Raw genomic sequence first — 26011 nt, 5'->3', positions numbered from 1 at the left:
CCCACTCCTATGCATTGTGATTGCCTTGCTGGGGATAGGGCTCTCTGCCCATCTACAAGACTGGAGGAGCTCAGACCTGAACTAAGGACCTTACACAAACTTTATACCCTATAAGACGTTCTTGCTGGGAGTAATGATGACTAGCACTCATAACACTCATAACTCTGACATCCTACCTGCAACTATTTAAACATTTTCTGTATTTCAACCCATCTAATTATGATAACATTATTGGGGAGGTGCTGTCATTATCCTCCATGTATTCATTAAAGTAGGCCAGTTGGCGTTAACAAATAAACCCAAACATGGAATGACTGGACCCTACAGTAATTTTATCCATGTAATAGTTTGATGTTGGTTCAGCGACCTTTATCCTGCTGCTTCCAATGTCATCCTGACTGTTGCCATCCTAGTCAGTCAGGAGGAGGAAAGAGCATGGAGGAATAGATGTTGGAGCTCTATATGGACCATGCAGTCATCAGTTTTCCTGACATACCCTTGGCTAAAACTCAGTCATATGGTCACACTGACTGCAAGAGAAGCTGAGAAATGTAATATAGCTATATATCCAAATAGAAAAACAGAATTTTTATTAACAGCAATAGCTTGATTAATGCTACACTCATTGCACAAATAAAAAACACAAAGCAGCCAAATGTGATGGCTCATGCCTGTAATCCTAGCACATTGGGAGGCTGAGGTGAGTGGCGTGCTTATACCCAGGAGTTCAAGACTAGCCTGGGCAATATAGCAAGACCCTGTCTTTACAAAATTACCAAAAAATTCGCAAGGCATGGTGACACAAGCCTGTAGTCCCAGCTACTTGGGAGGCTGAGGTGGGAGGATCTCTTGAGCTCTGGGAGATTGAGACTGCAGTGAGCCCTGATTACACTTCAGCCTGAGCAACAAAATTAAATCCTAACAAAGCAAAACAGCAAATAAACAAAAATCCCAAGGCATAGGGAGCTTATGTGTTTTGCCTATACTCACAAAAATAACAAGTGTGAAAACTGAAATTTGAATTCAGACAGTTCACATGCAGCCATTTAGTCACTGATTAAGATTTACATGAAGTCTGAGATTAGTCATTGCAACCATGCCTCCACCTTCCACATCAGACCCTAACCTATGAACAGGTTGTGTTGTTTCTGTCTTCACTTACATATGCATTACGTCACTACTCTGTTCTTCCTCCCCCTTCCTCCTCTTCCTCTCCTCCCACCCCGTCAATCATTTCTAATTCCTGCCGTGGAACATTTTCCCCAGGATAAGAAATTTTATACCCTCAAAATGTTCAAAGAACAGTCTCTCCCTATCATTCCTCCTAGAATCTGGCTCTCTCTTTCCTGTAGGCAGTTTACTCTGTCTTGAAGGTTGTTTTTCCAGACACATTTGATCTCAGGTCTTTGCCATCAGTACCTTATTTCCATAAATGCACTTTATTATTCTTACGCCATGCTCTTGATACGTTCTGTTTGGAAGTACCTCCAGCCTTGTTTGACTGAAGACTTTTTTAGACTTAAGGTATGGTATGGCCAGGCGCGGTGGCTCACGCCTGTAATCCCAGCACTTTGGGAAGCCAAGGCAGCCAGATCACGAGGTCAGGAGATGGAGAACATCCTGGTTAACATGGTGAAACCCCGTCTCTACTAAAAATACAAAAAATTAGCTGGGCATGGTGGCACGTGCCTGTAATCCCAGCTACTCAGGAGGCTGAGGCAGGAGAATTGCCTGAACCCAGGAGGCGGAGGTTGCGGTGAGCCGAGATCGCGCCATTGCCCTCCAGCCTGGGTAACAAGAGTGAAACTCCATCTCCAAAAAAAAAAAAATATGGTATAAGGTGGTCATCATGATGTCAGAACATGTTGTTAACAGTAGTTTTTGGCCAGGTGGATATGGAAACTTGTGTCATGCAATGTGTACTCATCTTAACAAGTGACATTTGCAAGACATTGTTCTACATGGGCTAGGGAAACACAAAAAGTTTGGAGGAGTTGTCAGCCAACAGGGAGTATACAGCTAATGGGTGCTTTAACCTGAATTCTTTCAATAAACCGTATATCGATGCTCCATTCAAAAGCTGATTTCCATTTTTAATGATTCTGGAACTCTTTGAAGCTTGTCCGTGGACCTAGTGAAAGTTGTCATAATCAAATTGGAGTCACTTCTGTCAAACCTTAACAAAAAAATAAATAAGGCTGGAAGGTTGAGAAGGGAACAGAAGGCCCTCATGCACATAGAACTATGATAAAAACCACTTAAAAGGCTCCCTGATGGGCTTTTATGTACATATACCTGTAACCAAAACTCTTGCCAAGGACTGGTTGCTTGTTATATGGGTCACAAGGAAAGTTAGCTGGATTCACTGGCATTAGGGGCTTAAACACAACTTCTGGCCAAGCACTAACTTATAAGAGACTCCTAGAAAGTGATGCTTAAAAATAAAATTACATTCATCCTTGGCAGTCTTGAAGATTTTGTGCATACCCAAGGCTATACCTCTCAAACGCAATCAGGCAGGGAACCTCCGAGTTCTTAGTTCATGGCTGAATGTGGACCAAATACGTAAAACCCTGAACTGTTAGCAGCCTCCAGGACACACATGAATCCAATGGTGGAAGACAAAAATATAAACTGGCTAATGGAACTTAAGCACATTCTTTGACAATGAGCAGCCTGTATTGACCAGATATGAATGCCAAGTGGCCAGGCTAGAAGATAAAATCAAAGGGGAAAAAAAAAATCTGAGCATAAAGACCAGAGGCAGAAAACTGCAGGGGAAATAAACTCTGAAAGATTAGTTCAGCCAAGTCACTAAGCAAATAAACAAAACAACAATCTAAGAAGTGGGGTATTCATCTCCAGAGTTGAATCTCTATTATCTAAAATACAGAGTTTTCAACTAAATATTATAAGTATAAAAATAGGAAAATATGATCCTTGTATATTAAAAAATAGAAACTGCTTTTGAAGGGGCCACATGAGACGCCACTTCACAACCACTTGAATGACCATAATTAGCAAAACAGAAATCAACAAGTGTTTTTAAGGATGTAGAGAAACTGTACGTTGTTGGTAGGAATGTAAAATGGTGAGGCTCTGGTCAAAAACAGTTTGGTGGTCTCTCAATAGGTTAAACAGAGAATTACCACGTAACCCAGCAATTCCACTTCTAGGTCTACAGAATGAAAACAGGTATTTAAGCAGATATTTGTACATGAGTTTTCATAATATCACCAGTCACAATAGCCAAAAGGTGGAAACAATCTAACTGTCTACCTGGATAACTGGATAAACAAAATGTGATATATACATACAATGAACTATGTACTAGTCACAAAACAGGAGTGAAGTATTTATACATGCAGCAATGTGGATGAACCTTGAAAAAATCATGCTAAGTAAAAGAAGTCAGACAAAAATGGTCACTATTGGATGACTCCATTTACATAAAATATACAGGATAGTTAAATTATTAGATGCTAAAAGCAGATTAGCAATTGCCGACAGTAGGAAGAGAGTGAGATGGGGAGTGACTGCTTAATGAGTACAAGGACTCCTTTGTGGGTGATGACAATATTTTGGAACTACATAGAGGTGGTGGTTTTACAACATTGAAACTATATAAAATACCTCTAAATTTTAGACTTTAAAATGGCTAAATTTCTATTATGTGAATTTCACCTCAACAACAACAAAAAAAATGAATTAACTACTGATACATTTTACACCATGAATAAACCTTGAAAATATTATGCTAAGGGAAAGAATCCTGTCAGCAATAAAACACATATTGTATGACTTCATTTATAGGAAATGTCCAGCAAGTCTCTGGAAGTGAAAAGAAGATTAACAGCTGCCTACGGTCATAGGCATGGGAGGAGTGTGTTGGTGGGAATTGAGAGTGATTGCTGGTGTGTATAGGGTTTTTTTGGTGGGGGGATGGGGAGTAAACCAAAATATTCTAAAATTGGATTGTAATGATGGCTTGACAAGGCTGTGAATATACTAAAAGCCCAGAATTGTATAACTTTAAATAAGTGAGTTGTATGGTATGTAAATGATAGCTCAATAAAGCTGTTTTAAAAAAGAATCAATGATATATTTGGGCTGTGCTTGTCAAAAGCCATGAATTTAGCATAAATTGAGAGAGGAGTTATATGAAGCTGAATGGGAAAGGGAGGTGGGAAATATATGGAAAAGAGCTTTTCTCCCTTCTCATTTACACTGAATATTTTTTGTTACAGCTCTTACCACCACCTGATGCTTTGTATATTCATTGTCTATTTTCAGTCTCTCCAACCAGAATCTAAGCCCTATGTCCTGCTCCATCTGCAACACTATGAACTGTGCCTGCTTTATCAGTAAGAGCTGCCATAAGGCTTTTATAATAGGACTGCTATAACAAAAATATTGATAGGGGGGCTTAAACAACAGAGATTTTATTTTCTCATAGTTCTGGTGTCTGGGAAGTCCAGGATCAAAGCACACTGGGTTGGGTTGCTCTGTAGTCTCTCTTCTTGGCCTGCAAATTTCATTCTGTCTGTCTCCATGAGCTCTTCCCCTTGTGCCTGTGTATGTTCAAATTCCCTCTTCTTGTAAGGACACAGATCAGATTGGATTAAGGCCTATGTCAAGCTTGTCCAACTCACAGCCCATGGGCCACATGGAGCCCAGGACAGCTTGGAATGCAGCCTGACACAAATTCATTTACTGTTTAAAAAATTGTTCATGGACCTTTATTTTTCTAAGTCCATTAACTATCATTAGTGTTAGTATATTTTACGTGTGGCCCAAGACAATCCTTCCAAAGTTGCCCAGGGAAGCCCAAAGACTGGACACGTCTGGCCTATGCATTAGCCTAATTTTAACTAAATCACCTCTTTAAATGCCTATCCCCAATTATAGTCCCATTCTGAAGTACTTGGGGATTGGGGTTTTAACAAATGTATTTGAGGGGAATGCAATTCAGTGCATAGAGTAAGCTTGTGAATATTTGCTGGATGAATAAATAGTTACCATGTCAACATGCAGACTAGAATATTATGTCGCTAATACAAATCACAGATATTTATAAATATAATAGAGTGTAAGTAAAACACCTCAGAATGCTACCAATTGTCTTGAGATTATGGATGATTATGTATAGTAATCTTCTTTTACTTTTTTTATGTTTTCTAACATTTATACAATGTAGTAAGTTTTACTTCATTTTCCACAAAATAGTATCTGCTCCTTGAAGACAATTTTGAAGACAGGAAAGAACTAAAAATATTACTTAATAATTCTACCTCCTTTATTCACTTTACAACCCTTCAAAATTTGCCACTATTAAAACTTTCATACTGTTCCATTTTTCTATACACCTATACGTATCTACATTCTATACAGGTTTATACAGTTGAAGGTATATATTCTTTGCTGTTTTATAATATAATACATTATTAGCTCAATAGTTATGCTTTTTCTCGTGATTTTTCTAAAGATGATCATTTAATCAATGAATAATTCCAACATACACTATCATGTTTATGTTATCCCCATTGTTAAATAACTATTTTTTCAGTTCAATATTGTTACAGAAAATGTTTCAACATACATTCTTATAAATAAATATCAATCTCTAATTATCCTGTTGGATATATTTGTAAAGATGCAATGTTTAATCCAAAATTGTATGTTGATTTTTAGGGCTTTCATTACACATTACCTAACAATAAAGACTTAAATTTACACTTCTTTGTGTTAGTCTTATGAAGATGAAGCAATAAGCCTTACTACCCAAAGCAAACAGATCAAGAAAGAAAATAAGCAAACAAAAATTCGTATTTTAAAGTGTTCATCAATTTCATACACTGGAGCCAAAAATAGCAAAATACACACATAAGTTCCAGGGCTGTTTGTAATAGAAAACATGTTCCCTTCCATATACCATAATAGATAAGCTTAAGAGCCTGCAGCAGTGAACACAAAGGTAGAGCTTTAAATGCTAAGCCATCTGCAGACCACCTCTGCTTCTTGTTTGCTATTTTCGTCTCTGGAACTCCATGGTAGAGCTTGACAACTAGCTTTAATTATATATTGTCAATTACCGGGTAGATGTCTCTCTCCATCTAAAAGTCCCACTGTCCCCTTTTGAAAGCCCCTGTGACTGAATAAAGACTGATTCTAATTAGGACCATAATCCAATAATCCATCTACCTCATTTCAAAGATGATCAAAATGAGATCCAAAGAAAGGAAGGGGCTCATCCATTTGTACTTCAGCCAGTCAGAGACCTCAAGGATTCTAATATCTAGTCCAGTGTTCCTGGGCCATATTCACCTCATAGAGTCATGGTGACATTTAACTGGACTAATGTATATAGACCTGTAGGGCAACACTGATGTAAAGGTAAATCCTGATTATTCCTATTTTGTAGGAGAGGCTGTATGGTACAGCGATGGCGAATGTGAGTTCTAGAGTCAGGCACCTGGAATTTGAATCCTATCTCCATCACTAGCTATGTCATCTTGGGCAAGTTATTTTCCTTCTCTAGCCTCAGCTTTTCCACAGGATGCTTGACAGCACTGAATGATATCACACATGTCAAGCAATTTAGAAAAGCACCTACTGTATTACTTATCAACAGTATTAATTCCCAAAAAATCAGTAAAGCATGTTAAGATAAATGCTATTATACACATATTACAATAAAGATTGAGTGACATTTTGTTATGTGCTCAAGACCCCATGGAAAATGTTGGATGTGCCCCAGGCTATAATCTGGGTCTACCATGATTCACTTCATCAAAATAAGTCAAAAGTTTGAGACACTTGTCTAATGGAAAAATAGAAAAGACTATGAGATTATTTGGGTTTTTTTATTGTTATTAATCAGACACCATCTACCTTCCATTTAATTTGAAAGTGATGATCAACACAGAGTTGGTGGTCTGAATATCAGTAGAGATGATTTAAGATAAGTGTAGTTCGTGTGGATGGAGCCCAGGACTCCAGCAAAGGTTACCTGCAGGAGTTGATTGGTTTAAATATCACCTGTAACATTTTTTACTCTAATTTGTGAGAACTGTGTAACTGAGCAGTTATGGTAATAGTGTTGGTTTTGGCAAAGAGTGCAACATTTTAGAGAGTTGGGGAGGGATATCACTAATCTCCCATAGGGAATATTTTATTACTTTTTTTGGAGAATAGACAGGGCTCACCTCAAAAAATCAAAAGATGCTTTAGTCCTTGGATTTGTCCAGAATCATAAGCACTTTAGATTGTTTTCTTTTATCTATGGCTACTATCAGAGAGATGAAGACTGTTGAGTGTATGGGGCAGAGAGAGAGGGGACGAGTGCCTAATGTGAAATTTCAGCAATGGTCCTGCATTTTCTGTCTTAAATTTTGCCTTAATACATTAAAATTACAAAGGGAATGAAAACTCTGTCAGTCTTTGATATGATTTGGATGTCTTGTCCCCTCCAATTCTCATGGGGAACTGTGACTTCCAATGTTGGAGGTGGGCCTGGGGGAGATGTTTGGGTTATAGGTGTGGATCCCTCATCCCTCATGAATACATTGGTGTTGCCCTTGAGGTAATGAGTGAGTTCTCACTCTGTGAGATTACATGTGATTTGGTTGTTTAAAGGAACTGGCACTTTCTCCCTTTCTTCTTGTTCCTTCTGCCACTATGTAACATGCCTGCTTCCCCTCTGCTTTCTGCTATGATTGTAAGCTTCCTGAAGCCTCACCAGAAGCCAAGCAGATGCTGGTGCCTTGTTTCTTGTCTAGTCTGCAGGACTGTGAGCCAAATAAACCTCTTCTCTTTATAAATTACCTAGCCTTAGTTATTCCTTTATAACAATTCAAAACAGACTAATACAGATAGTATTGCATTCTGTTTAAGAATACTGTACCAGTCAGTCCCAGGTCAGTTTTTAACTGACCACATGATCTGGGGGATTTTGTTTAACCTCTCTGTGCTTCAAATTGCTATTTTATAAAGCTATAAATAAAAAGAGATACAGATAGCACTTACTTTGCTTAGTTGTTATTAAACGAAGTTGACCATGGTGGTTCATGCCTGTGATCCCAGCACTCCGGGAGGCTGAGGCAGGCAGATCACTTGAGGCCAGGAGTCAGAGACCAGCCTAGCCAACATAGTAAAAATCCCATCTCTACTAATAATACAAAAATGGGCTGGGTGAGGTGGTGCATGCCTATGATTCCAGCTGCTGGGGAGACTGAGGCACGAGAATTGCTTGAACCCAGGAGATGAAGGTTGTAGTGATGGAGTGTACACATACACAAGCACATACCCCTCTCATCCCACCAACATATACACTTAGTAAAATGCCTGGCAAATAAAAACCACAAAACTATTTCATATAACTTTTCTGGAAAAACTAAATGACTAATGAACATTACTGGTTGATTAATTTTTCATTTGATAGATCAGACATCTCTTTAATATGACTATTTTAGGTTTCTGTAAGGAACCTCAATGTCTAGTAGATGTATTACATTTCTTCTAAGAAACGGTATTAAAAATTGATTCTAAAACTACTTGGAAGTCCTAGGATATTAGATCAAGAAGTCAACTTAGGTGTTATTCAGCTTAATCTTACAGTTTTCAAAGGAGAAATCTGAATCACACTAACAATGTTCCCAAAGTGACAGGACTCCTGGTAAAGAAATACCAGTAAACCTCAGAGCTATGTGATCTCCATCCAGGGATTTTTCTCTTGGACCAGGTAACTCAACTTTAATTTTTTCCTACCTTAGGAGTTTTCATAATTGTAGATTTTATGAACTAACAAATGTTTTGATACAAAATGTTTTGATATTCTGTATTTTGTCATCTAAGAATAAACACAAAATAAAACAAAGATTCATAAAACAATTTAAGGAAATATTAGAAAAGTAAAAAGGATATAAAGCCAAAATAATGTTCTGTCTAAAATTGATGTTTCTATAAATAGAACAGAATGAAGCACAAAGTATGAAAGAAAGCATTGATGAATTCATCCTCAAAGAAAGAATCTTTGCCTTTTGAAACACAATTTAGAAAATAAGAGATTAGTGAAATAAGAGACACAGAACAAAAGCCAGTCACAGAGAGAAATCATATATGATAAAGAACATATACCCAAATATTAAAAAAAAATTCTTATAACTCAATAGTGAAATCACAACCTAACAGAAAATGGGAATTTTTTTTTTTTTTTTTTGAGGGCAATGGCTCAATCTTGGCTCACTGCAACCTCCATCTCCTGGGTTCAAGCTGGAATTAAAGCATGCAGCACAATCCCCAGTTATTTTTTTGTATCTTTAGTAGAGACAGAGTTTCACCATGTTGGCCAGGCTGGTCTCAAACTCCTGACCTCATGATCCACCTGCCTCAGCCTCCCAAAGTGCTGAGATTACATGTATGAGCCACCACACCCAGCCACGGGGACATAAGTAAAACAGACACTTAACCATGGAAGACATGCAGACTGGCAAAGAACAACATAAAAAGGTGTTCAAAACCATTAGTCATAAGAAAAGATGTAAGCTAAAATCACAATCTGCATTGCTAGAATGGCTAAAACTAAAAACAAACAAACAAACAGACTAGCACTACCCAGTGCTGGCAAAACTAGGGCAAATAGAACTCTGAGACACTTCCTGTGGGAACTGAAAATGATACAGCCACTTCGAAAAAAGCTTCAAATTGTCTTATATATTTACTATATGAACAAGCAATTCCATTCCTGATATTCATGTGAATGAAATAAAAAGTATATTAACACAGAGACTTGTATTTCAATGTTTATAGTAGATTTATTCATAAACAGCACAAAACTATAAAGGATTCACATCTATCATCTGTTGAATAGATTTTTTTTAAAGTAGTATACACAGATGGTTGACTATTACTCAGCAATAAAAAGCAAAAAACTTCTGATGTACCTGACAAAAAGCATTATGGTAAGTGAAAAACAACCAGACATAAATGACTACTTACTGTATACTGTTTTAGAATTTTAATTTTTATGTGTTTCATATGGTTTTTTAATTTGTTTCTTTTTCTTTGGATACTTTGAGCATTTTGAATCTGTTTGCTTATGGTTTTTATCAAATTCAGATATTTTTAAAAAAATTTTACTTAATAGACTTTAAAAAAATAGTTTCAGATTAATAGAAAGATTGGGCAGAAAGTACATTGAATTTCCATGTACTTCCTCAACCACTCCCCAGATTCCTTTTATTCACATTTTTCGTTAGTGTGGTACATTTGTTACAATTGATGAGCCAATATTAATTATTATTAACTAAAAATAGAATAAACAATAGAGTTCATTCTTTGTGTTCTACATTCTACAGGTTTTGACAAATGTGTAATGAATCTATCCACTGCTCCAGTATTACAGAGAAGAGTTTCTCTTGGACTCTACCTATTCATCCCTCCCTCACTTCACTCAGCCTACTCCTCTCCCCTGAAAGCCCCTGGCAACCACTGATTATTTAAATGTCTCCATGGTCTTCTCTCTGTTAATTTTTAAATTGAGTTGTTTGTTTTCTTATTGTTGAGTTTTAAATTCAGAAAAGTTTCAGTCATGATTACTTCAAATATTTTTTCTGCACTGGACATCTACTTCAGGGACTCAACTTACTCTTGTACTAGGCTGCTTAAAATTATCCCACAGCTCACTGATGCTTTGTTTATTATGTTTTTCTGGGTTTCATTTTAAATAAAGACAAGTCTTTAAGTGTTTGAATTCACTAACCTTTTCTTCTGTAGTGCCTAATTTTCTATTAATTAGACTCAGTGCATATTTTTTTTTTTATCACCGACATTGTATTTTTTACCTCAAGATTTTTAATTTGGTCTTTGATTATACCGTCCATGCCTCTAAGTGACCTGATCAATTTTTCTCTATTTTCTTTAAACATATTCCTTGTTTTCTATCATTTGTGCCATTTCCAGATTGGTTTCTGTCAACTGAATTTTCTTCTTATATGTCATATTTTTCTTCTTATTTGCATGACTAGTAATTTTTTATTTGTTGTCAAAAGTTATTAATATAACATTGTCAGGCACTGGATAATTTCATATTCTATAAATGTTCTTAAACTTAGTTTTAAAAAGTGGGTAATTTGTTCTTGAGTTTGTCCTAAATGCATTTCAAAGCTGGTTTCAGACTATGCTAACGTATTTAATGGTCTAAGATGAAATCATAAAAGTAATATTTGTATTTGATTATATACACAAATATTGGTGTACATATGTGTATAACACATACATGTAAAATTGAATTACATTATTGTTTTATATTTTGGCTTTATATTTACCATATTTATTAATATATAATTTGTCTAAAATAATGTTTAAAAGTTTTTATGTTTTCCCTAAATGCAAACCATCACTAACCAACCAACTTTATATTGTTGGATATTTAGATTCTAAGTGTCTCAACTTAAACCTCTGTCTTGGTTATTGAAGTTATGTAGTGCAGTGACCTTCTTTTCCCTGAACTCCTTTGAGTAGGATTTGTCTCTCTGATAAGAAAATTCTAGTTAATTTTCTATAAAGTTGATGTAGAGGAGTAAAAGGAATGCAATATATAAAAGACCATGTACAGTGCCAGCTACATAGGGTTGCTCAATACATAATACTATTTTTAAAGATGGAAAACCATAACAAAAACAGTCTCAAATAAAGACACACATTTTTATTCAAATCAAGAATAAATAATTGAGGCTTTGCTTAGAAAATTTTTTCAGATGGAGAGTAAGTGTTGGATGATGAGTGCAGGTTTAAAAAGACTTTTTGTCTTAAAGGATCACACACTAGGACTTTATGCTCATTAGAAATAATTCAGCTTTGTACACCATCAACTCACAAAGATTCAGTCATTGGAAAGGGATAGTAGAGTTGTGTTCTGGGACCTGCTGATTTACGGCACGCCTTTGATGAAAGCAGACCCCTAAGCCCTCAGTGTTTTGCCAAGTGGAATATACCTTGTCCCATCACCAATCATGAACAAGTGACTCAAGGTGGCAGTGCTGTCCTGGGTCCCCAGTAATTTGTTTATATTGGGCACATGACCCCTTTAGAGGCTATTAGTTCAAATAAAATTTTAGTTGTAACTTTTGGGAGAGACATAATGAGACTCAGGCAAGTGCGTGTTTTTCTCAGGAAACTGAATCTTGGCGAGTATATGGTTTGTGGTTGTTAACAGCCCTCCTCTTCTTACACAGAAGCTAAGAATGAAGTTAGATGAGATAAGGGTCAGTTGCAGGCAATATGAATGACTATAACTAGTTTAAGCATAAGGAGAGTTCCACTGAAGCCTACCACATGTGAGGTAGATTAGAAAATCATTGGAAATCTGGAGGAGCTAGACGTAGGCTGGACTTCCAAGAAAAATTTCTAGCATTGATAATCACATTGTCTCTGCTATAATTGTGAGAACTTCCATTACCAATGTGAGAAAAGTACTAAATCAAGAATCTGCTGATCACAGACCTGGGCTGCATCTATCATGATCAGGAAAGCTTTCACCTCCACTATAGAAAATCACTGACTCAGGAAGTGTCTACTGATGGACCACATGGCCTCAGCCATAATACAAACCAGAAGAATAGATGCCTAACATATTGACCTTACCTACTACTCACCCAGTTTCAAATCTGTATCTCATGAAAATGCCATGGATTGGCACAACTCAAATCATATCTACCCACAGCCAGAAGGAAGAGTAGAAATGCAGTTTGGGGTTTTATGTACTTTGAAAAATGGAATACATCGTAGGAAAACATGCATGAACATTGAGTAGGTCAATCTATAGCATCTTCCACAATTTCACCATGTGCCTCAAAGATAGATAGAAGCCAGATTCTGAACCTTTGATCAGGCAGTGTAGTACTAGAGAGGACCTCCAGACTGTTTTCTTTTTTAACAGTTGAGTCAACTAATATAGTACCTTATTGATAAGGTATGTTTTCTGAAATATGTTTTCTGCCATTTATTGGAAACCTAATTGATACAAACTTCAAGCTTCCTTCCAACTCTAATGCTCTAAAATTTATTTTATTTTCCTCAAGAAATTTACCAGCAATAATTTTGGTGGAAGGGAAATGCAGTTATTAAATAGAAATTAACATGATCAAAATTACATATATCACAAAGCTTATCTCTCTTCTTCCTTGTCCCCTATGATTATTCCTCATCCTTATCTTGGTTCACCATCCCTAGTGAGGACAAAGTATCCTCAATCCGCTAAAGGATATTTAGTTTGGCAAATTTAGATGTGTAGTGCCCTGATAAGAGAACTCTAGGCCCATCTAACAGTTCAACAGAATGAGTCAGAAGGGGTCAACACAGGGATGGCTGAGGAACTTCTCTTCCTTGAGTGAGGGAATGGAGATAAGGCATTTTGGGTAGTGGTCAGTGCCCAGCTAAAGGGTTGTATTACATAGAAGTGGAAATGTCCTTAATTTCTCTGTATTATAAATAAAGAAGATAGACAATCATTGGTCACTTTCCCATTCAATTCCTTGGATATACCCAGATATGATGTAACCAGCACCCTTCTTAAGTTCTGGGAATACAAAGATAAGTAATACAGAGTCACTGTCAAAGGACAACAAGAAACTAGTTCCCTCAGCTAGGGGGAGAACCACATGGTTTTGGAAAGCATATTGAGGAAAAACTCTCCAAACTTCACATTTCTATTGGGGATAAATCTTACTTCAGGAAATAGAAACCTATGCTTTTGGTTGGATTTCCTCATTAAATAATCTCCAAACACATAATATTTTCTCTTCATAGCATGTAATACAGTTGTGCATAATTATTTGTGTAATTACTTTGTTAACATCCATGTCCCATGATATACAGTGATATGTACAGGGCTGAACATGGTATCCAGCATGTTAATTTCTGTATCCCTAGGACTAAGACAGAACCTGGCAAATAGGAATCACATTATAAGTATTTTTAAAATAATTGAATTCAACTATTCAACTCAAAATAATTTAATCAACTATTATCCCAATTTCAAAATCAGAGAAAAATTGAAAGCAATTACCTTTAAAACTTCCTCTATCTTCCCCACCTCTACCTTCTAAGTAAAATCTTCCCCAAATCTGAAATTTAAAATAAACAAAATAGCATATTTCTCTCCTGAATAATTGAAGCTAAAAGATAGAAAAGTATCTGAAAAGTACTATGCTTGTTGTCATGCCCGAGTTCCATAACTATTATTTATATGCATTTGCTAGTATCTGTTACCAGGATATTGGCTTTAAATAGATGATTCAATTTAACCATTATTACTGTATTCTAAGATAGGTATCACTGTTTTACCTATGAGAAAAGTAAGGTCCAGAGAGTTTAAGTAACCTAATGGAAATTGGTAGAGCTAAAATATGAGCCCAGGTCTTTTTAATTCCAAAGCTGGAGTCATTCCCAGGTTGGCTAGGCATGTTATTTCCCAAAATGAATTAGACTCAAGATTCTTCCCCCGCTGATTTAACTACAGAAAGGCTGGATAAGTTTTATTTCATCTTCATCCCTAGCAGTTTTTCAAATGTGATTTCTAGCAGCACAATAATTGTCCCCAAATTCTATTACAATCAAACAGTTTGGGCATATCAGGAAGTTTATTCCAATGGGATTTTATGTGACCTTGCCTGCCTAGCGACTCTCTCTGGATGACAAGATAGACAGTGCACACACTAGTTATGGGCCCCATACCTCCAGTTCTGGAAGAAGTGTTTTATTTTAACTCTAAATCTTTAAAAGCTCCTTTATAAAGTCATAGCAAACACTCTCAGGTTTTTTTTGTTTTCAGAGCAGAATGGTGGCCTACACTTTTAAAGTTATGATCTCTCTGAGTATCCCTATCCCTGCATTGCACAGCACAATAAGAACTGAATATTTTTATTTTTAGTTTTCCAATGGCAATGACAGTCTAGACAACTCAGATGAAATATGCCTTTGAATTACTAGGTAGTTCCACAGGAGGTGGAGGCATGCTATGTTTTGATGCAGACACGCTCTTTAAAAGCAAGATGCAGCAATCCTGTTTTTTAAATCCTGGTGAGAAGGCAGAACAGAATTGTAACTTTTAGGGTATTATAATTAAAAGTGAAGGCCATAGTCAAAGGACTTTATTTTTCTAGCATAAGCTTTGCTCTGCTTTCTAACTTCTGAGACTCATGGGGTTGAATTCCCAGAGCTCTGTCAATAATGTGGTTCACTAGCAAATTTGATGTATTTTCTCAGCTGTAACAGAGCATGTTAGCATAAGATTTACTCACAGCTCCTAAGAGATCAGAAGGCATCTAGAGGTTTATATTAGCGTTTTGAAGATTGCTATTATTTAAAGTTTTGTAAGAAAGTAGAGAACACTTAGTGAGAACCATTTGAAGCCTGAGTAAGATTCCATACAATTATTTCACCCAGTATACAGTTGTAAAAAGTATTCTTTTACAGAGAAGCCACAGAGATTTGCATGGAAGAACATTTATATCTTCATCTAATCTGGTCTCAAGTTTATAGTCTTATGTAAACTAATCTATATCTGGAGAAAGACCATCTATGACATTTATTAACAATGGATCTATTTTTTAAATTACTTGGGGGGAGGATCCAAGATGGCTAAATAGAAACAGTTCTGGAGTGCAGTTCCCAGCAAGAACAACACAGAGGGTAAGTGCCCACTGCATTTCCAAACAAATTTTCACTGCCCACAGACCAGAAGATTCCCGGGCCAAAAAGTGCTACGAGTTTTAAGCACAGTGGTTTCAGCCGGTGCTGCTTTGGTGCACAGAAACTCACACAAATCAGGTGGCCATTTCAACTGGCTCCTGGAACACCTGGGAGACAGAGCCGCCTACTCAACTGAAAGGGAGGGGACAGAGACAGTGAGCCAGGTGATCTGCCTTGGCAGGTACCACCCCCACTAAATAAGCAATCTGAAATGCTCTGGCCTGAGAGTTTGACAGCAAGCCCAGCCAGACCCAGGATAGTTCAGATCAGTGCGGGGAAGGACAACTACCACTACCGAGGCAGTCCGCCACTACCAAGGCAGTTCACACAGCAGCTGGGCAGAGCCTGCAGCAGCTCAGCAAAGCAAACCTTCCTAGGAAAGAGCATCTGGGAAAAGAAGCAGTTATGAGTTCCTCAGCAACAGACATAAAAGTACCTGCCCTGCAGCTCTGCAAGGAACAACGGAGCTCCCAGCATAGCACTTGAGCTCCTATAAGGGACAGACTTTCTCCTTAAGCAGCTCTCTGATCCCTGTATACCCAAAGAGACGCCTCATAAAGGAGAGCTTAGGCCAACATCTGGGTACCCTTCTGGGATGAAGATAACAGAAAAAACAGAAAGCAACCCTTACTGTTCTGCAGACCCCACAGGTTATCCCCAGGCAAGCAGGATCTGGAGTGGACCTCCTGCAGTCCTGCAGCAGAGGGGCCTGACTGTTAGAAGGAAAACTAAGAAACAGAAATAACTTCATCATCAACAAAAAGGACAGCTGCTCAGAGACCCCATCCGAAAGCTACCAACTACAAAGACCACAGGTAGATAAAGCCACTAAGATGGGAAGAAACCATCACAAAGAGGATGAAAACACCAAAACCAGAACACCGCTCCTCCTCCAAAGGATCACAACTCCTCACCAGCCAGGGATCAAAGATGGATGGAGAATGAATCTGATGACTTCACAGAAACAGGCTTCAGAAGGTGGATAATAACAAATTTCTCAGAGCTAAAATAACATGTGCTAACCCAATGCAAAGAAACTAAGAACCTAGAAAAAAGGATAGATGAGATGCTAACTATAATAAATAGCTTAGAGAAGTATATAAATGACTTGATGGAGGTGAAAAACAGCAGAAGAACTTCATGAAGCATACACAAGTTTCAATAGCCTAATTGACCAAGCAGAAGAAAGGATATCAGAGATTGAAGATCAGCTCAATGAAATAAAATGCGAAGATGAGAATAGAAAAAAAAAGAATGAAAAGTAATGAACAAAGCCTCCAAGAAATATAGGATTATGTGAAAAGACCTAATCTACATTCAGAAGGTGTACCTTAATGTGATAGAGAGAATGAATCCAAGCTGGAAAACACTCTTCAGGTTATTCTCCAAGAGAACTTCCCCAACCTAGCAAGTCAGGCCACCATTCAAATCCAGGAAATACAGAGGACACCACAAAGATATTCCTCAAGAAAAGCAACCCAATGCACATAATCGTCAGATTCACCAGAGTCAAAATGAAGGGAAAAATGCTAAGGGCAGCCAGAGAGAAAGGTTGGGCAACCCACAAAGGGAAGCCCATCAGACTTACAGTGGAACTCTCCACAGAGACCCTTCAAGCCAGAAGAGAGTGGTGGCCAATATTCAACATCCTTAAAGAAAAGAACTTTCAACCTAGAATTTCATATCCAGCCAAACTAAGCTTTATAAGTAAAGGAGAAAGAAAATCCTTTATGGACAAGCAATTGCTGAGAGACTTCATCACCACCAGGCCTGCCTTACAAGACCTCCTGAAAGAAGCACTAAACAAGGAAAGGAACAACCAGTACCAGCCACTCCAAAAACATACCAAGTAGTAAAGAGCATCAATACAATGAAGACAATGCATCAACTAATGAGGAAAACATCCAGCTAGCATCAAAACGGCAGGATCAAATTCACACATAACAATATTAACCTTAAATGTAAATGGGCTAAATGCCTCAATCAAAAGACACAGACTGGCAAATTGGATAAAAAGTCAAGACCCATCAGTGTGCTATATTCAGGAAACTCTTCTCATGTGTAAGGACACATATAGGCTCAAAATAAAGAGATGGAGGAAGATTTATCAAGCCAATGGAGAGGGAAAAAAAAGCAGGAGTTACAATCCTAGTCTCTGATAAAATGGACTTTAAACCAACAAAGGTCCAAAGAGACAAAGAAGAGCATTACATAATGGTAAAAGGATCAAGGCATCAAGAAGAGCTAAGAATCCTAAATATAAACACACCCAATACAGGAGCAGCCAAGTACATAAAGCAAGTTCTTAACAACCTACAAAGAGACTTAGACTCTCACATAATAATAGTGGGAGACTTTAACACTCCACTGTCAACATTAGACAGGTCAACAAGACAGAAAATTAACAAGGATATCCAGGACTTGAACTCAGATCTGGACCAAGCAGACCTTATAGACATCTACAGAAATCTTCACCAAAAATCCACAGAATATACCTTCTTCTCAGCACCACATTACAGTTACTCTAAAATTGACCACATAATTGGAAGTAAATCACTCCTCAGCAAATGCAAAAGAACAGAAATCATAGGAAACTAGTGTCTCAGACCACAGGGTAATCAAATTAGAACTCAGAATTAAGAAACTAACTCAGAACTGCAGAGCTTTATGGAAACTGAACAACCGGCTCCCGAATGTCAACTGGATAAACAATGAAATGAAGGCAGAAATAAAGATGTTCTTTGAAACTAACGAGAACGAAGACACAACAAACCAGAATATCTGGGACACATTAAAAGCAGTGTCTAAAGGGAACTTATAGCAATAAATGCCCACATGAGAAGCAAGGAAAGATCTAAAATAAACACTCTATCATCAAAATTGAAAGAGCTAGGGGAGAACGATAAAAAAAAAAAAAAAAACACAAAAGCTAGCAGTAAACAAGAAATAACGAAGATCAGAGTAGAACTGAAGGAGATAGAGACACACAAAAAAAACCCTTCATCAATAAATCCAGGAGCTGATTTTTGAAAAGATCAACGAAATAGACAGACCACTAGCCAGAATAACAAAAAAGAAAAGGAAGAAGAATCAAGTAGATGCAATAAAAAAAGATAAGGGGGATATCACCAGATTCCACAGAAATACAAACCACCATCAGAGATTACTACAAACAACTCTATGCACATAAACCAGTACACCTGGAAGAAATGGATAAATTCCTGGACACTTGAATCCTTCCAAGCCTAAAGCAGGAAGAAGTTGAAACCCTGAATAGACCAACAACAAGGGCTGAAGTTGAGGCAGCAATTAATAGCCTACCAACCAAAAAAGTCCAGGTCCAGATGGGATCACAGCCAAATTCTACCAGACATACAAAGAGAAGCTGGTACCACTCCTTCTGAAACTATTCCAAACAATCCGAAAAGAGGGAATTCTTCCCAAATCATTTTATGAGACCAACATCATCCTGATACCAAATTCCAGCAGAGACTCAACAAAAAAAGAAAATGTCAGGCCAATATCCATGATGAACATAAATGCAAAAATCTTCAATAAAATACTGGCAAACTGACTGCAACAGCACATCAAAAAGCTTATCCGTCACGATCAAGTAGGCTTCATCCCAGGGATGCAAGGCTGGTTCAACATACACAAGTCTATAAATGTAATCCATCATATAAACAGAACCAAAGACAAAAACCACATGATTATCTCAATAGATGCAGAGAAGTCCTTTGACAAAATTCAACAGCCCTTTATGCTAAAAACTCTCAATAAACCAGATATCGAAGGAACATATCTCAAAACAATAAAAGTTATTTATGACAAACCCACAGCCAATATCATACTAAATGGGCAAAAACTGGAAGCACTCCCTTTGACATCCAGCACTACACAAGGATGCCCTCTCTCACCACTCCTATTCAATATAGTATTGGAAGTTCTAGCCAGAGCAATTAGATAAGAAAAATAAATAAATACAGGGGGACTTTCAAGATGGCCGCCTAAGAACAGCTCAGGACTTCAGCTCCCAGTGAAAGTGCAGAGGGTGAGTGGACGCCGCATTTCCAGACGAACTCTTATTGCCCACAGACCAGGAGATACCCAGGCAGAGGGGTCGCCAGCGTCGCAGTCCCAGCCGGTGCGGCTGTTTTGGCCCCCGCGGGGCTGATTCCGCCCGCGCGGCTGCTGTGACCACTCCCTGTTGCTGCGGTTCTCCGTAAAAAAGCCACTGGTCTGGGAGCCCTCTTAGCTGGCGAGCAGAGCCTTGAGACGGCAGAATAGCCCATTCATCTGAAATAGCGAGTCAGGCCAGGAGATTCCTAGGCAAAAAATCCGCCAGGAGCCGGCGCCGCGGTTCGAGCCGACTCCGTGAGTCGCAGCACGGGAGATCCCGGCGCCTTTTCAACAAGCGACCGGAACGCAGGGTCGTTCAACTTAAAAGAAAAGACTCTGAGTCAGGGAGCCAGGTGATCAGGCTCGGTTGGTCCCACCCCTCCACCCCCAACAACAACGAAAACAAAAACAGTAATTGGAAACCCTCTGGGTTGAGCCCTTCAAACCAAGCACAGCTGAACCGGGACGGTCCTGCTCCGTGGGGGAGGGGCTTCCGCCATTACTGAGACTCTCCACCACTACGGAGGCAGGCTGCCGTTGCCGAGGCAACCCGCCGTTGCCGAGGCAACCTGCCACAACAGAGAGAGTCCGCCATAACAGAGGCGGGGCCACCATTGCCCAGACAGTTCTAACTACGCCCATATAAAAAGGACTACAGGGAAGAGCTCAGGGCAGCTGGGCGGAGCCCACAGCAGCTCAGCAAAGCCCCTGCGGGCAGGCAGAGGCTAGGCGTGCTGCTAGCTGGGCGGGTCCGACCTGAAAAAAAAAAAAAAATCAAAAAAGGCAGTAGTGCAACGGAAACTCATAAAGCTCCAACTCCCTGGGACAGACACAGACAACAGGTGGATAAACCCACAAAAATGGGTAGAAACCAGTGTAAAAAGGATGAAAACTCCCGAAACCAGAACACCTCTCCTCCTAAAAGTGATCACAACTCCTCACCAGCAAGGGAACCAGACCGGATGGAGAAGGAGGGTGATGAAATGACAGAATCAGACTTCAGAAGATGGGTAGTAAGAAACTACAATGAGCTAAAAGAACATGTTCTAACCCATCGCAAAGAAAATAGGAACCTTGAAAAAAGATTGGACGAACTGCTGACGAGAATGGACAGCATAGAGAGGAGAATAAGTGAATTGATGGAGCTGAAAAACGCAACACGAGAACTTCGTGAAGCATGCACAAGCTTCAACAGCCGAATTGACCAAGCAGAAGAAAGGATATCAGAGGTCAAAGACCAACTCAATGAAATAAAAAGAGAAGGCAAGAACAGAGAAAAAAGCGCAAAAAGGAATGAACAAAATCTTCAAGAAATGTGGGACTATGTGAAAAGACCTAATCTACGTCTGATAGGTGTACCTGAATGTGATGAAAAGAATGAATCCAAGCTGGAAAATACTCTTCAGGATATTATCCAGGAAAACTTCCCCAACCTAGCAAGGCAGACCAATATTCAAATCCAGGAAATACAGAGAACACCACAGAGATATTCCTCAAGAAGAGCAACCCCAAGGCACATAATCGTCAGATTCACCAGGGTTGAAATGAAAGAGAAAATTCTAAGGGCAGCCAGAGAGAAAGGTCGGGTTACCCACAAAGGGAAGCCCATTAGACTCACAGCAGATCTCTCAGCAGAAACCCTACAAGCCAGAAGAGACTGGGGGCCAATATTCAACATCCTTAAAGAAAAGAACTTTCAACCCAGAATCTCCTATCCAGCCAAACTCAGCTTCATAAGTGAAGGAAAAATAAAATCCTTTGTGAACAAGCAAGCACTCAGAGATTTCATCACCACCAAACCTGCTCTACAAGAACTCCTGAAAGAGGCTCTACACATATAAAGGAACAACCAGTACCAGCCACTCCAAAAACACACCAAATGGTAAAAAAGCAGCAACACAATCAAGAATCTGCATCAACTAACCAACAAAACAGCCAGGTAGCATCAAAATGACAGCATCAAATTCACACATAACAATACTATCCCTAAATGTCAATGGACTAAATGCCCCAATCAAAAGACACAGACTGGCAAATTGGATAAAAAGCCAAAACCCATCAGTGTGCTGTATCCAGGAAACCCATCTTACATGCAAGGATACACAAAGGCTCAAAATAAAGGGATGGAGGAAGATCTACCAAGCAAATGGAGAGCAAAAAAAGGCAGGAGTTGCAATTCTCATCTCTGATAAAATAGACTTTAAAGCAACAAAGATCAAAAGAGACAAAGAAGGACATTACATAATGGTAAAAGGATCACTGCAACAAGAAGAGCTAACGATCCTAAATATATATGCACCCAATACAGGAGCACCCAGATACATAAGGCAAGTTCTTAATGACTTACAAAGAGACTTAGACTCCCACACAATAATAGTGGGAGACTTTAACACCCCATTGTCAATATTAGACAGATCAACCAGACAGAAAATCAACAAGGATATCCAGGACCTGAACACAGACCTGGAACGAGCAAACCTAATAGACATTTACAGAACTCTCCACCCCAAATCCACAGAATATACATTCTTCTCAGCACCACATCACACCTACTCTAAAATTGACCACATAATTGGCAATAAATCACTCCTCAGCAAATGCAAAAGAACAGAAATCATAACAAACAGTCTCTCAGACCACAGTGCAATCGAGTTAGAACTCAGAATGCAGAAACTAACTCAGAACCGCACAGCTTCATGGAAACTGAACAACTTGCTCTTGAATGTTGACTGGATAAACAATGAAATGAAGGCAGAAATAAAGATGTTCTTCGAAACCAATGAGAACGAAGACACAACATACCAGAATCTCTGGGACACATTTAAAGCAGTCTCTAGAGGAAAATATATAGCAATGAGTGCCCACATGAGAAGAAAGGAGAGATCTAAAATTGACACCCTATCATCAAAATTGAAAGAGCTAGAGGAGCAAGATCAAAAAAACTCAAAACCTAGCAGAAGACAGGAAATAACTAAGATCAGAGCAGAACTGAAGGAAATAGAGACACAAAAAACTCTTCAAAAAATCAATAAATCCAGGAGCTGGTTTTTTGAAAAGATCAACAAAATAGACAGACCACTAGCCAGATTAATAAAAAAGAAAAGAGAGAATAACCAAATTGATGCAATAAAAAACGATAAAGGGGATATCACCACAGATTCCACAGAAATCCAAACCATCATCAGAGATTATTACAAACAACTCTATGCACATAAACTAGTAAACCTGGAAGAAATGGATAAATTCCTGGACACCTGCATCCTCCCAAGCCTAAACCTGGAAGAAGCCGAAACCCTGAATAGACCAATAACATGGTCTGAAGTCGAGGCAGCAATAAAGAGCCTACCACCCAAAAAAAGCCCAGGTCCAGATGGGTTCACAGCTGAATTCTACCAGACATACAAAGAGGAGCTGATACCATTCCTTCTGAAACTATTCCAGACAATCCAAAAAGAGGGAATCCTTCCCAAATCATTTTACGAGACAAACATCATCCTGATACCAAAACCCGGCAGAGACTCAACAAGAAAAGAAAATTTCAGGCCAATATCCATGATGAACATAGATGCAAAAATCTTCAATAAAATACTGGCAAACCGATTGCAACAGCATATCAAAAAGCTCATCCACCATGATCAAGTAGGATTCATCCCGGGGATGCAAGGCTGGTTCAACATACGCAAGTCCATAAACTTAATTCACCACATAAACAGAACCAAAGACAAAAACCACATGATTATCTCGATTGATGCAGAGAAGGCTTTTGACAAAATTCAACAACCCTTTATGCTAAAAACCCTCAATAAACTAGGTATTGACGGAACGTATCTCAAAACAATAAAAGCTATTTACGACAAACCAACAGCCAATATCATACTGAATGGGCAAAAACTGGAAGCATTCCCTTTGAAATCTGGCACTAGACAAGGATGCCCTCTCTCACCACTCCTATTCAATATAGTACTGGAAGTTCTAGCCAGAGCAATCAGGCAAGAAAAAGAAATAAAGGGTATCCAAATTGGAAAGGAGGAAATCAAATTGTCTCTATTTGCAGATGACATGATTGTATATCTGGAAGACCCCATCATCTCAGCCCAAAATCTCCTGAAACTGATAAACAACTTCAGCAAAGTCTCAGGATACAAAATCAACGTGCAAAAATCACAAGCATTCCTATACACCAGTAATAGACTCCAAGAGAGCCAAATCAAGAACGAACTGCCATTCACAATTGCTACAAAGAGAATAAAGTACCTAGGAATACAACTAACAAGGAACGTAAAGGACCTCTTCAAGGAGAACTACAAGCCACTGCTCAACGAAATAAGAGAGGATACAAACAGATGGAGAAACATTCCATGTTCATGGTTAGGAAGAATCAACATCGTGAAAATGGCCATACTGCCCAAAGTAATTTACAGATTCAACGCTATTCCCATCAAGCTACCAATGACCTTCTTCACAGAACTGGAAAAAAACACCTTAAACTTCATATGGAACCAAAAGAGAGCCCGCATAGCCAAGTCAATTCTAAGCAAAAAGAACAAAGCGGGAGGCATCACACTACCGGACTTCAAACTATACTACAAGGCTACAGTAATCAAAACAGCATGGTACTGGTACCAAAACAGAGATATAGACCAATGGAACAGAACAGAGGCCTCACAGGAAATACAACACACCCACAACCATCTGATCTTCGACAAACCTGACAAAAACAAGCAATGGGGAAAGGACTCCCTGTTTAATAAATGGTGTTGGGAAAACTGGCTAGCCATGTGCAGAAAGCAGAAACAGGACCCCTTCCTGACACCTTACACCAAAATTAACTCCAGATGGATTAAAGACTTAAACATCAGACCTAATACCATAAAAACCTTAGAAGAAAATCTAGGCAAAACTATTCAGGACATAGGTGTAGGCAAGGACTTCATGACCAAAACGCCAAAAGCAATGGCAACAAAAGCCAAAATAGACAAATGGGACCTAATCAAACTCCACAGCTTCTGCACGGCAAAAGAAACAGTCAGTAGAGTGAATCGGCAACCAACAGAATGGGAAAAAATTTTTGCAGTCTACCCATCTGACAAGGGGCTGATATCCAGAATTTACAAAGAACTAAAGCAGATCTACAAGAAAAAAACAAACAAGCCCATTCAAAAATGGGCAAAGGATATGAACAGATACTTTACAAAAGAAGACATACAGGAGGCCAACAAACATATGAAAAAATGCTCATCATCACTGGTCATCAGAGAAATGCAAATCAAAACCACATTGAGATACCATCTCACACCAGTTAGAATGGCGATCATTAAAAAATCGGGAAACAACAGATGCTGGAGAGGATGTGGAGAAATAGGAACACTTTTACACTGTTGGTGGGAATGTAAATTAATTCAACCATTGTGGAAGACAGTGTGGCGATTCCTCAAGGACCTAAAAATAGAAATCCCATTTGACCCAGCAATCCCATTACTGGGTATATACCCAAAGGATTATAAATCATTCTACTACAAGGACACGTGCACACGAATGTTCATTGCAGCACTGTTTACAATAGCAAAGACCTGGAACCAACCCAAATGCCCAACGATGATAGACTGGATAGGGAAAATGTGGTACATATACACCATGGAATATTATGCAGCCATCAAAAACGATGAGTTCACGTCCTTTATAGGGACATGGATGAACCTGGAAACCATCATTCTCAGCAAACTGACACAAGAGCAGAAAATCAAACACCGTATATTCTCGCTCATAGGTGGGTGTTGAACAATGAGAACACATGGACACAGGGAGGGGAGCACTACACACTGGGGTCTGTTGGGGGGAAAATGGGGGAGGGGCGGGGGGTGGGGAGGTGGGAAGAGATAGCATGGGGAGAAATGACAGATACAGGTGAGGGGACGGAAGGCAGCAAAGCACACTGCCATGTGTGTACCTATGCAACAATCTTGCATGTTCATCACATGTACCCCAAAACCTAAAATGCAATAAAAAAAAAAAAAGAATACAATAAATAAATAAATAAATAAATAAATAAATAAATAAAGCACATTCAATTAGGAAAAGAGGAAGTCAAATTGTCTCTATTTGCAGACAGCATGATTGTATATTTAGAAGACCCTATCATCTC

This window comes from Saimiri boliviensis, chromosome 15, assembly GCF_048565385.1.
Source record: "Saimiri boliviensis isolate mSaiBol1 chromosome 15, mSaiBol1.pri, whole genome shotgun sequence".
Lineage (NCBI taxonomy): Eukaryota > Metazoa > Chordata > Mammalia > Primates > Cebidae > Saimiri > Saimiri boliviensis.
This window is presented reverse-complemented; position numbering follows the sequence as displayed.